The following is a 14,195-nucleotide window of genomic DNA, read 5'->3' as shown; positions in this document are numbered from 1 at the left end:
AAATATATTCAAAATCAATTCCCAACACATGGGAATAACCTTTTGCTACCAACTGAGATTTTTATTTCTCCACCTTTCCTTCTACATTTGTCTTATTATTGAACACCCATTTGCTACCAATTGGTTTTCTTCCAACCAACAACTCCACTAGATCCCAAGCCTCATTTTGGTGCAAAGATGCCATTTCATCAACCATGGCCACTTTTCAAAGTTTGCCATCCTCTGAATCTACTTCTTCCTTCACAGTTCTGGGATCATCATTACTAACAGACAAAGAAAAATTTGAATAGAAAGTAGATGGAATATACCTTTCTAGCTCACTTCTTTCTCAAACTGATCTTCTTACACCCAGATTTTATGGCTCTTCATCATCTAATTCCTCCTCTATTATAGAGTCTGATTCTTCCTCCTTAAGCTCAAACTCTATCTTCTCAGCTTCCTTTGGTTGGAATTCATGTTTAATAACATATTTTACCCCTATAAACACCACATCTTGGTTGTACACAACCTTCCTTGTTACTGGGCCGCAAAGCTTATAACCCTTTAAACCATCCTTACACCCAATAAATGTGCACTTTTGAGATTTACTATCCAACTTGGTTCGTTTCTCCTTTGGAACATGTACTTATGCATCACATCAAAATACCTTCAGATGTGAAAGAGAGGGTTTCTTATGAGTCCATAACTCTTGTGGAGTCTTATCCTCCAACGCTGATGAAGGTGATTTGTTGACCAGATAACATGCTGTCTCCACTGCCTCTGCTGAGAATTCCTCTCCAAACCTGGCACCACTGAGCATGCTTCTTGCCCTTTCCATCAATGTCTTGTTCATTCTTTCTACAACTCCATTTTTCCCAGGTGTGTATGGAGTAGTCTTCTGTCATGCTATACCACACTTCTTACAAAATTCTTCAAATTCCTTGCTACAAAAATCTCCACCTTTATCTTCTTCTATGTCTGGTTTTCGACTAGAGCCTTAAATTCTTTAAACCTGTCAAAGAGTTCAGATTTCGTCTTAAGGAAATATATCCATGTATTCCTTGAGAAGCCATCTATAAATGATACATAGTACATAGACTTAACCAGTGATGGAACCTTCACAGGTCCAAACACATCACTATGCACAAGTTCTAATATATGTTTCGCCCTCTTACCACCAGAGGGGAAACTCACCCACTTCTGCTTCCCATATACACAATTTTCATAGAAACCAAAATTCAGAGAGCTATTATTCATACCTTCTACCATACCTTTACCATGAAGTATTCAAAGGCCCTTCTCTCCAATATGTCAAAGAATTTGATGCCACAGCATGGTCTTCTCTCCAGAGACCGCTAGATTTTCTGCTTCACTTTTAGGAACTACATAACTATTGCACCAATCAAAAGCAGTGTTACCTTGCATTTTGTACAGATTTACAATCCGAACTCCCCGCATCAATACCAATGTTCCCCAAACCATCTTGCAGGTATCCTTATCGAACACTCTTTTTACACTTGCATCATCTAGCTTTCTTACAAAAATTAGATTTCTGGCAAATACAGGAATATGTAAAACACCCAGAAGTGTTCTAACCCTTCCACCTTGCAACATCAACTTTAAATTTCCATGACCAATGATTCTAGACTTCCGATCATCGCCTAAGAAGACATGACCAACATCGTATTTCTCATACTCACAGAACCACTCTCTGTCGGAGTAAAGTGAAAGGATGCACCTGAGTCAATCAACCATGCCTAATGATCTACATGTGTACTTGAAGAAGCCAAGTACACATCCCCACCTTCATCTGAGGTGGTTTTTGCCTCTGCAAAAGGAGCACCATCAAATCTCTTTCCTTTATCAAGATATTTAGATTTACAGTCCCTTTTGTAGTACCCTTCCTTTCCACATTTCTAGCACACCACCTTTACAGGTTTTCGTGGAGATTTAGATCGCCATCTACATTTAGATCTCCCACTTGATGACTTATTTTTGTTTTTGTTATGGGACCATCCTTGTACAGACAAGGCATCACCATTCTGACTCTCCATATTTTTCTGTCTCATCTCCTTCGTCAACAAGGATGGGATTATTTCATCATACTACAAGGCAGTTGTATTTCTACCTATTGCAATAACCAAAATATCCCATGGATCTGGTAGAGAACATAACAAACTGATGCACTTATCTTCTTCTGAAATTTTAATATCAACAGATAATAACTGACTTACCACAATATTAAATGCATTTATGTGCTCTGTCACCGAGTCTCCATCTTTCATCCTCAGGTTATAAAGCTTGTTTTGTAGGAACAGTTTATTCACTAGAGACTTACATTGGAACAAAGTCCCTAACTTATCCTACAAAACATTCGTCGTAGCTTCCCCTGATACATTCAACAATACTGAATCTGAGACACACATTCGGATTGTGCTTTTTGCCTTCCGATCCAACTTCTTCCATTATTCATCAGACACTGTTGTTGGTTTAGTACCTAGATCTACCACGATCCACTGATATTTATCCAGCAACAGATCCTCCATCCTGAGTTTCCACAACTCAAAACTCCGACCATTAAATTTCTCGATCTCTATATTTTATTCACCAGAGACTTACATTGGAAGAAAGTCCCTAACTTGTCCCACAAAACATTCATCGTAGCTTCCCCTGATACATTCAACAATACTGAATCTCAGACACACAATCGTATTGTGCTCTTTGCCTTCCGATCCAACTTCTTCCATTATTCATCGGACACTCCCCTTGGTTTAGTACCCAGATCTACCATGATACACTGATATTTATCCACCAACAGATCTTCCATCTTAAGCTTTCACAACTCAAAACTCCAATCATTAAATTTCTCGATCTCTATCTTTCCATTGCTTGCCATCTTCTTTCACCACTAGAATCGATCTCATAGATCTCCCACTAAACACGGTCTACCACAAGCCTAGGCAACACCCCTCAGCAACAAAGGCATCCCCTTGAAGCCAAAACAACTCTGATACCAAATGTAGGTTTTAACCCCGTACAAAAATTACCTGCATACGAATTCTAAAACACAAAAAATAAACAATGCAAGAGCATAACACATATACACAGAGATTTTCCCCTCGATCCCAAAACTGGGATTACCAGCTTGATTTCTCATTATGTTCCTTTCAATGTTACAATACATATTTATACATGCCGAAGCATCCAATACCATGGACTGGAAACCATCGTGTCCAAAAGCATGTGTGAAAATCATGAACAAAACCATAGGTAGGTCTGCCAAACCTAACATAGGGTCCAAAAACAAAATTTTCTGGGGTGACACCCTAGACCCCATAGAGGGGGCTACCTACACCCCTCAAACCCCTTTTTACCCTCCCACTACATAATCAACACAATGAAAGGGGGGGGGGGGGTGTTTGCCCCCCCTCTAACCCCCCAGTTAACTACATGGGCTAGTCATGGAAATAATATAACACAACCCAAAAAGAGTTTGTAGTTTAACATGTTTTACGTGGGGGTCAGCTTCGTAGCTCTGAATAATTATGTCCCATATTTCCTTGAGCTGCATGACTTTGACGAATTCTGATTCTGATAGACTTCCCAATAAGGCGTTGAAAACTTTGGCATTGATTTCATATGTTTTCCTTTCTACTGGATCCGTGGGGACTGTTGCTGGATATTGATATCCTTTCTCCAAAATTGCCCAAACATCAGCTCCAAGTGGCTGAATATATGCTCTAGTTCATGATTCCAATATACCAAGTTGTTCCCATTGAAGATTGGTGGTCTGATAAATCCCATGCCTTTATGATTTTTCATTTTGAAAGATCTCCCTTCAAGAGATCAAGCTTCTTCTGAAGGACCTGAACTAATACCAATTGTTGGAAATATTACTAAGAGTGGGGTGAATCAGTATTATCAAAGCAATAAATTTTTCATTTCATACTCAGATTTATATACGGTACTTTAATGAAGGTAACTCACGTGTACACACATCTATCATTAAAGCAACTAGTGTATATCCAACAAACTTATGATTCAATTAATTCATCATATGTTGATCTTTAATCAGCGCATCATTAATTCATTGACCATATAAAAAATAACCATGCGTATTAATAATAGAATAAACCATGACACATAAGCAACACACATGAACACCAAGATTTAAGGTGTAAACCCAATGCAGGACAAAAATCACCTGTTGTTGTCTTCTTTTAATATAAGAAAAACCTATTTACTATATTGTACTAGCGCAGAATCATAACAGGATGCAGGAACCCATCTGTAGAAAGCGACAACCTTCTCTCATTCTCCAGCTTTTAATGGAAGGGAGCTACAACCGCCTAGCTCTTGTACTAGCCGGTCTGTTTACTAGTACATAAGTGATAGCCTACAGAAGGCTCCAACCTTCACTCATTTTCCATCAGCTACTGGAAGGGAGATCCAACTCCCTAGCTCTTGTATTGTTCGGTATGTTTACTAGTATGTAGGTGCCAGCCTACAGAAGGCTACAACCTTCTCTCTTCCTCTAGGGACCACATTTCATAAATTTTCAGACTAGATACTCTTGGAATACAACACCACAATCTGAAGGCCACATTTCATCAAATTTTCATACTGGACCCATCAACAACATTGGATCTCAAAATCAATCACCACTACAACACAACTAATCAATGAAAACCCATCATCACTGAAGAAAATCACAATCAATCAATCTGAATATTCAGAACATGTCACCAGAATATAGTCAACACAACACATAGCAGAACCCAGAACTTTGCATCAACAATGATTTATAATTGCAGCATCAAACATCATATTTTATAATGTATATGCTACTTTGATGTGCCAAACCAGGGTGTATACATTCTTTTATCAAAGCGAATGAGCATACGATCTGAAAATACGAACTTAAAACTTCACAACTATTCCATAGTGCCCTCATACCCAGGTCATAACATTTACAGAATAAAACATGTGTTATTATTTAGATCTAGCCCAATCAACATCAAATCATGCAATGATAAGTCATTTCAATTTTTATGATCCTAGTCTAACATTGTATCCAAGGTGCACAAAATATTTCATATCATCTCATAATCATAACCCCTGTAACATAACATATACTTTAGATAGAAGTATTCCTCATAAAATAATTCACTTGCACACACTAGCCAAGTATGCTGACGCAGGAAAGACCACCTAAAGGCAATTTCCCTTGTTTTCATAATCACCTTACTGTGAACCTATGTGTTATGGCCCACCTATACCAATCGAAAGCATTACATTGGTGGTTTTTAGCTCGACCAATTACCAAACAATGTTTTAACATATAATCCACCAATGAACATCAGTCCCACCTGAATGCACAAACCCAGACTCCAAATAAAATAAACTTGTGTCGATATACTTCTCAGGTCTACTCAGCAAATGAACAATAATTGAACAATAATTGAACAACAATTGAACAACAATTGAACAACAATTGAACAGTGATTCTCCCACGTTGAATTTCCACGTTGACTTTTCCTTTTTTTCACAGATGCTTCATCCTCCACTATTGATCTTATCCTTAATCTGATGGTTGATAGTCACCTGATCATCGCACATCACATATTTCAATTTCTCCTAGCCAAGGTTCATTCACTCATGAATGATGCGATGTGATATTAATCCAATGGTCAGCATCAACAGTGATCTAATGGTCTATGGCGCTTCAACTAACACACGGGTTAAAAACAACTTAACCCTCGTAGTTGACTGTGATGTAAGCGGTTGAAATTGAGATTGATGGCTAGGATTTAGTATGGAGCTTCAACCCCAATCAAGACACCGATAGACTCTTAATCTCCACAATTACACATTTCACCTTGGCTTGTTTCACTTTTCCACCAAACTGGGCACTTCCACTAAATTTCCTTCTCACCTCCAGATCGACCTGATACTAACTTCAACTCTGCCAACTCCTTTCTCCGCTTAGAAATAGTGTGCCAAGATTTCTCTGATTTCTTTACTTTGCCTTGCAGCTATACATCTATTTCTTTAACACCACTTCGAACTGGATTACATAATACTCTCTGTATTATTTTCCTTCTCCCATATTTTGCAATTCGTTCTTTACTTGACCTGTACATACATCTATTATGTCCAAACTAGAACGACACAGATTCTATCCAGACGTTAAGTCTTTTGTCACTCAGAAAGACTTTCAGAAATTCAACTTGAATTCATTCATCATGAGTTATCATAGAGAAACAATAAATTCCCAATTATGGATCACTCAGCACATAAAAGGAATGACACACACAGTCACAATGAATTCAATTTCCTCATTCATTAAACAAATGTACATAAACAAGTAAAAATTTGTTTTACAATCTAGCTTTGGCCTGATCTGCCTTTACATGGTCTGTATCAATGGCCCTTTCTCATTTCAATGCTCGTAGGCTCACAATCCAACCCTCCTGTCTACTAACTTTCTCACTAACTCTTCCTTTAAGCCTTCGAGGCTTAGAATTATATTCAAAAGGATTCTGTTAACCAATTTTGGTTCAGATCCTCAATCTTCTCAACTAACTCCTAAGTATCCTCTAAGTCCTCAATTAGTTCCTAAAATATCTTCTTTATCCCTTGAGGATCTCAACTTTCAACTAATCATAAGGATCATCCATAAATCATGAACTACTTTTTACGATTTACAATATCTCAATCCATACTAACTACTCATCATCACTCATGTTATCCTACATTTGAGAACATTTACAATATTCTCACTATTATACAACCCTCATAAAAACATAGGAAAATAAATAATTAATCACTCTTTAGGGGATCAAGTCCCTTGAAACACAAGACCCTATGCCTACTAAAATGTAATGATTTTTCTGAGCAGGATGCTCCTGCATCATATGCACACTTTTGTGCATTATCTCATCCTTTTAAATCCAACACAGCTGCTATTGGATTTACGGAAACAATTCAAAAGCTCCATGGAAATCTAAAGATTATACTAAGTGATAGAGATCTTATTTTCACAGGAAATTTTTGGACAGTATTATTTTCTTGTCTTGGTACTCAATTAGCTCATAGATCATCTTATCATCATAAATTTGATGGGAAAACTGAGATAGTAAACAAATTTTTGGAAGGATATCTTTGTTTCTTTGTATCTAAGAAACAAACACAATCGGTCAAGTGGTTACCTCTAGTTGAATGGTAGTATAACAATTCCTTCCATACTTCAACTAGAAAATTCTAAGGTTCAAGTTGTGGAAGATCACATCAAGCATAAAAAAAAAATTCTTCAACTCTTAAAGGATAAGATCACTTTGGCATGAAATCACATGAAAAAATAGGTAGATCAACATTCCAGTGAAACACATTTTGATGTAGGTGACTGGGTATTTTTACAGCTACAACCATACAAAAAAAATGCCTCTCAAACAAGCTAAGGAGGACAATAAATTATCACCCTAGTACTATGGTCCTTACAAGGTGTTGCAAAAGATTGGTACTATGGCATACAAATTGGAATTTCATGCATCTTCCCAAGTACACCCAATGTTCCATGTTTCATGCTTAAATAAGGTTATAGGTGACAAGCTTCCAGTTCAAACAGTGTTTCCAAAACTTGACAAAGAAGGAAAAATCATATTTGATCCTAAAGGAGTCACAGACATAAGAACTCAACAACTACAGAACCGATCAATTTCGGAGTATCCCGTTAAGTGGAAAAACTTACCTGTTGAAGATTCCAAATGAGAGGATGAAGATTTTATACAAAAACATCTATAACTACTCAAGCATTGATGACAACACTTTTTTGAAATAGGGAGGCATGTTAGGTGCCTATAATACTTGTGTATCCACCTTATTTTTATTTTTGTTCCCAAGTAGCCTCCATATTTTTATTATTGTGCCCCATAGAAGTCAGCTATTTTTATTGTTGTTCCATTACATTGTTATTGTTATATAGGCTCTAATTGTATTGTGACCCATTAGACTCCTATATATACAAAAGAGGTATTTTCATTTGTATCATCCAATAATTGTTCATTTATGTAATGGAAAGGGGGTTTCCCCCTTGAAGAGGATAATTTTTAAGTCGTTGATATCTCTATTTGTGAGTTTGTCACATAACACAGAGTCAGAAAAATCGATCTAGGTGGAATCTAACTTAAGATGATATGATCAGGCAAGCCCACATTATTTTATAGTTTTCTACAATGGGATTAGCCGACCTCTAATTTTGAATAAGTTTTTATCAATTTTGTTCAATTATACCTTTACTTTAAATGACATGTTTATAGCTTTGGAAATATGCAATGTAGAAAGTTTAAGACTCCTATGGGTCTAGTTTCTCATGTGGAAGGCCAATTTCTTTTGGACATCAAGTTAATATAAAGTGCGTAACCTTACAAAAAATTTTGTTTTTTATTAAGGTTCATGATTATTATTTTACTTTTGTGGTAAGATATGATAATAATTGTAAGTATGATTAGAAGGTCAAGTCCAAGAAAAAAATGTTACCCAAGCCAATTAGATAAGAAGGAATGACCTAACGTGAAATCAGTTTCAAATAGATGAGAGAAGATGAGATTACCAAATTTCCATATCATGTAATTTTATTAAGCTATTTCGGTATTATTTTATCCATCTATCTTCCCCAACAACACCTCCCTTTCAAGTTTGTTGTTAGAGTTGACATCTTAAAATTGTGAGGAACATTAATATCAACCATTACTTGGGGTAAATATTTACTATAATTCATAGTAGCTTGACATACCATATAGTATTTGTCATTGATCACTTTGGATGTGACCTTTATCCAGAAAAATCCTTCAATGCTTTCAAGTTCCACTCCACAAACCAAATTGAACTTATACGTATGGGTCCACATATTTCAATCTCCTCAATTAGGTGTATAAGGTAATGATTTTATTCATTGAAAATATTGGAGGTCGATACTTTTATATTTCACACATTAGATAATGAGTTTATCTCTTCCAATACTTGATATATTCTTGGCACAATAATAACACCCACTACTTGAGGTAAATATTCACTATAATACATATTATATTGACATACCATATAGCCTTCAACCATTTATCACTTTGGATGTGATACTTGTCTAACAAAAATCTTCAATGCCTTCAAGTTCTTCTCCACGAACCTCTTTGAACTTGTGCGTATAGGTCCACATATTTCGATATCCACAATTAAGTGTATGTGGTAATGCCCTTGTGCATTGATAAAAAATGGTAGATAATTTTGCATTTTACAAATTATAAAGAAATTTCTATCTTCCAATATTTTATATCTTGTTTATGGATTTGTTTAAATGAAAACCACCTAACAACGGAAAGAAATTCCTCTCTTCAACATTAAATCATAGAATAGAAGTAATTCAAATGTAAATGAGTTTTATAATAACATTTCAATTATATCTTTTTACTTACCTCATGTAATTGCTAAGGTCATATATAACTTTCTTTAGATTATCCTTAAAGTTGATTTGGAAAGATATACATACAACATATTTTAACAAGGAAGGAAGTATTATCATATATTTCTGATTGCAAACACACATATATAATTATTAAATAATGTATATTGCAAAAGATGATAAATATGATGAAATGTCAAAACTTAAGAAGGTTTGCTAATCATGAATTATTTCCCCACAAAAATTATCTTGCTTCTCTAATGTCCCTAATAACTTTAGAATTTTTTTTCTTTTTTATTCCTCCCATCTAAGATTTTCCATAAAATTTTTGCTACATGCCTTCCTATATGCAATGCATCAAGTAAATGAGTCATTTTTAGGTGTTCCTAGGTGAGAAACTAAGTAAATTGGATATAATGTTTTTTATTACTTTGTGGAAGTTCACCATCAAGATTCATGGCAAACATAAATGGAAATAGATTTCTTATTAGGGTAAATAGAAAAAGTATATAAAAAATGTATTAAATAGGAAATATGGATTTCTATTTTGTTTAGTTCAAGATGTGAGGAATGGTTTTTATCCTCGCCATGCAAGTTCAATTCCGATAAGTGACATATTAAGGCCACATTGAATATATTGTTATAATAGATTTGATACTTCTGGTTGACTAGCCTTGTGCCCAAAAGATGCTATTGGGGTTTACCTTGGGTACTATCCTTGAAAGGAGGGAAAGTACCTAAGGGTTTTATATGGGCTTGTTAACTTGAAAAAATGGTAATTCTTGTAGATGTAATTCAAATAAATTTTTTACCAAGATTTTTCTCAAAAACCATTTTCCATGATTAATACATTATTCATCATGGGTATTTTCTAGCCTCTTCTAGCTCCTTAAAGGAATTTATTTATACAATATAATACTATTGGCTTATTATACACATTACATGCATATTTGGTACCTGGGGGTTTTCCTTGGGCTTAATAACTTTGAAAAAATTAATAAATATAGAAGTAATTGAAATCTATTGCTTCCCATGATTGTTCTCAAGCATAATTTTCAATAATTGAGGTATTATTCTTCATGATTATTTTCTAGCCTCTTCTGGATCATTAAAGAGACATCATTGTATGGTTTAAGACCTATAGTTTTTAAGGAGGAAACACGTTCAAAAAAATAGTGAATATCTATATATATATATATATATATATATATATATATATATATATATATATATATATATATATATATATATATATATATAGATATATATATATATATAGATAGATAGATATAGATATAATACAAAAATGTGTTAACCTGAGGGCACCATACATTATCCATGTAATTATTCTATTGAATTAGAATTCTTTTCGACTTATTGGTTTGGAAATTGGTTTAGAGATGCTATACATAATGATATCACCCTATGAATTTAAAACTTCATCACTAAAAGGAACATGATATTCATTTGTATGTCCAACTTTGTACTTGGTTATTGTGAAATACAAATAATTAATTCATTGTAAATACAAAAATGTAACAAAAAAAATGAACTAGTATATTTTCAACATTCCAAACAATAAATACCTGGAAAAATTAATGCCAACATGATATGCTACCTCATTTTTGACATTCAATAAAGAATGTTTTGTTTATAACTAAAAATGGTCAACAATAGGAAATTGATCCAAGCTGTACAAATAGATTAACACCATTAGCTACCATTCATAGTCTAACATTACAAGGTTCTTCTTTAAGAGTGGGTCATATTTCCTTGCTGGGACCATAGGCATTCACAAAACTTTATCTTCACTTCTATATCATGCATGGTAATCCATAGACTATGTTATGTTTTTGCGGTAGCACAATCATTCAAAGGATGGAATTATGGGGGATATGACAAAAAACCTTGGAAGGACACCTTATTTTTTTATCTAATTCATGTGATATGAATTCGTTCCAAATTCAAGGCATTCAAAATTTAATATATGTTGCCCATAATATATACTAGGACCATTAGGACATGCATAAGTTTTGTGATGCTTGATTCCTATACCCTCATAATTACACATAATTCTCATTATGTGTGAGATAAAATTCTCACTAGTTGTAGGAAAATACCACCTCACAATCTACAAGGAAAAAACAAATTAATATACTAAATAGTGGATATTAAATTTTATATATTTCAACTACAAATAAATAGACAAAAACTTATATAAAGAATCATCCACTTATATAAAGAATCATCTTTCATACCTTATGATATATATATCATACACATATTCAACATAGTGTTTAATTAGTAGAGAGAACAGTTTCCTTTGACTCTCTGTATATGATTTTTGTGCCTTATTAGTGAGAGATGCATCATATAGATCTTCTTATATGTCATCCATGGAAATGTAGGTCCCATGTATCAACCCAATAATCCATTCATTTTCAAAAATATTTTTGTGAATTTATTCCATCCAATTAACTTCAATTTTACCACACTCACCAAATCTGTTACAAATTCTACAATTATGAATTCTAAACATCAATTTTTTTAACTTTATTATTAGAATTAAATAAATATAAATACTATTGAAATATTAAAGTGGTTAAAATTTGAAAAAGAAGAAGATAAAATCCATGTTCTTACTATTTTACTAAAAAGTGACATCCAATTCCTCTTTTTAAGTACAATACTCTAATTAACACTTTCTATTTGTTGACCTATTATTTATTTATTATTAATTTTACATTTCTTTTAAATGAAACAACATCTTTAATGACCAAAATCCGTAATTTTGGAATGTTTTTAAATAAGTTTTTGGTGATTTGTTTCAATGCATATAATAATTCCATTTATCAAGATTTTAGTTAGAGCCATTGCTTATTATATTCTATATAAATTAACTAGTAGAATGTGGCAATGCCCAAGTTTGACTTTATTTTTTGTTCCATCAAAATATTTTAATTATACATTTAACTTTTTTATTAATAGAAAATAAAAATGATATTTAAAATTTTTAACATAATAAAATTTGAATTACTAATAAATACAAATGACATTTAGAATTTTTAACATAATAAAATTTCAATTATTGATAACAAAATTTGCCTCGTCCACAGAGTTACCAAATCCAAAATGGAGAGGAAAAATGATTTCCTTCTTTTACATATATGTTTTTTTAAAATAAAAAACTTTAAACGATTAAAAATACAATAAATTACATGCCAAAAGGAAAGCAAAAACACCTCTATTAAAAAATATTTTGTTTAAAAAAATACATCAATTTAAACATTAAATTTAAACCTCCAATATAATAGTGGTCTCATCACCCTTCATACATAATGTGCAACGCTCTAACTTCATCACTTTCTTATTGATATCATCATGCGCATTGGTTTCTCCTCCTTTAATTGGGTGCACCTTTCTTTTCATCAATAAAAGAATGCTTTTCATAGTTATGTATTGTATTTTTTTTTAGTACAATACACAAAAGCTTATTTGAAAGAAATACATATTTAAAATTATATTATATATTTATTAAAACAAGAAATTTATTTTATTATATATTGTGAAAGAGATGTGTATGTTTGTTTTTATTAAAATAAAAATAAAATATGTGAAGTCTAAATATATCTATATTTTTCTAAATAAAAAATAAATGTAAATTATAATAGTATATATATATATATAATTGTCTAAATAGCCTAATATAGTTTCATGTAAACTAATTAGAAGCAAAAAAAAGTATGAGTAAGTTGTTTAAATTTTAGGGTTATATCAACTTCATATATATCTATATATAGAGAAAAAAATATTCAAAGAAAATATTTTAATGTTTTATACAATAAAATATCTGGATTATGAATAAATTATTTTAAAGTAAATTAATATTAACTTATCCTTAAAAATATATTAATAAGAAAAAAATTAGTTTAATTTATAGTGATGAAATAATTTAATACTATTTTGCATCCTAAAATAAATTTATACTTGAAAACTTTTGATACATTTTAACTTAGATTAAATTAATAGTTAAAATAAATCTATACTAATATAAATTTAAATAAAGATTTAAAAAATCCTCTCTAACCCTTTTATTAATATCATCTAAATTTTTCATTATAATTTTGTATATCACTTTGTTTTATTTTATTAATAATATGATCTAAATTTTCCATTATAATTTATTATAATTTATCTCTTCTACCAGCATTAAAATTTGTAAAATAAATATATATATATATATATATATATATTTTATCGTGACTCTCACAAATTTATCCGTAAAAAACCCTATATGTACGTATACTTGTGTCACCATGAATGAAATGTTTCTCAAATATCTTTGGAACCCAAGCTTCCACACTACCATTCGGAGGAGATTTCATTGCTTGAGCCACCTGTAGCTCATCCTTAAATGCACACCGCTTTGAGCAAATGTTCGATGGTTGTATAGGTATCATTAGTTCATTAAATTATCTGAATAGCGAAAGAAATATCACATTGTGTGATCTCTTCAAGTTTCATAAATCGCACACAATATAGTGTATAGAGAGAATAATATGTATCTGTAATTTTTTTTTCTCTCAAATATTTTGATGAAAAAGAAAATAAGGGTATAACTAGTTTCCCCTTTCATATCAATAATCTATTTTGAGGTTTGTGGGTTATGGCCCACAAAGCTTACTTGAAGCATTGATTGAGGCTTTAAACCTTTAAACCGTGGACTTACACTTTATTGGAGCCATTATACTATCAGAAG

The sequence above is a fragment of the Pinus tabuliformis genome, chromosome J (genome assembly GCF_031772625.1).
Source record: "Pinus tabuliformis cultivar Carrire ecotype Pingquan chromosome J, CPIR1, whole genome shotgun sequence".
Classification (NCBI taxonomy): domain Eukaryota; kingdom Viridiplantae; phylum Streptophyta; class Pinopsida; order Pinales; family Pinaceae; genus Pinus; species Pinus tabuliformis.
The sequence above is the reverse complement of the archived record's forward strand: the minus strand, read 5'-3'. Positions refer to the sequence as shown.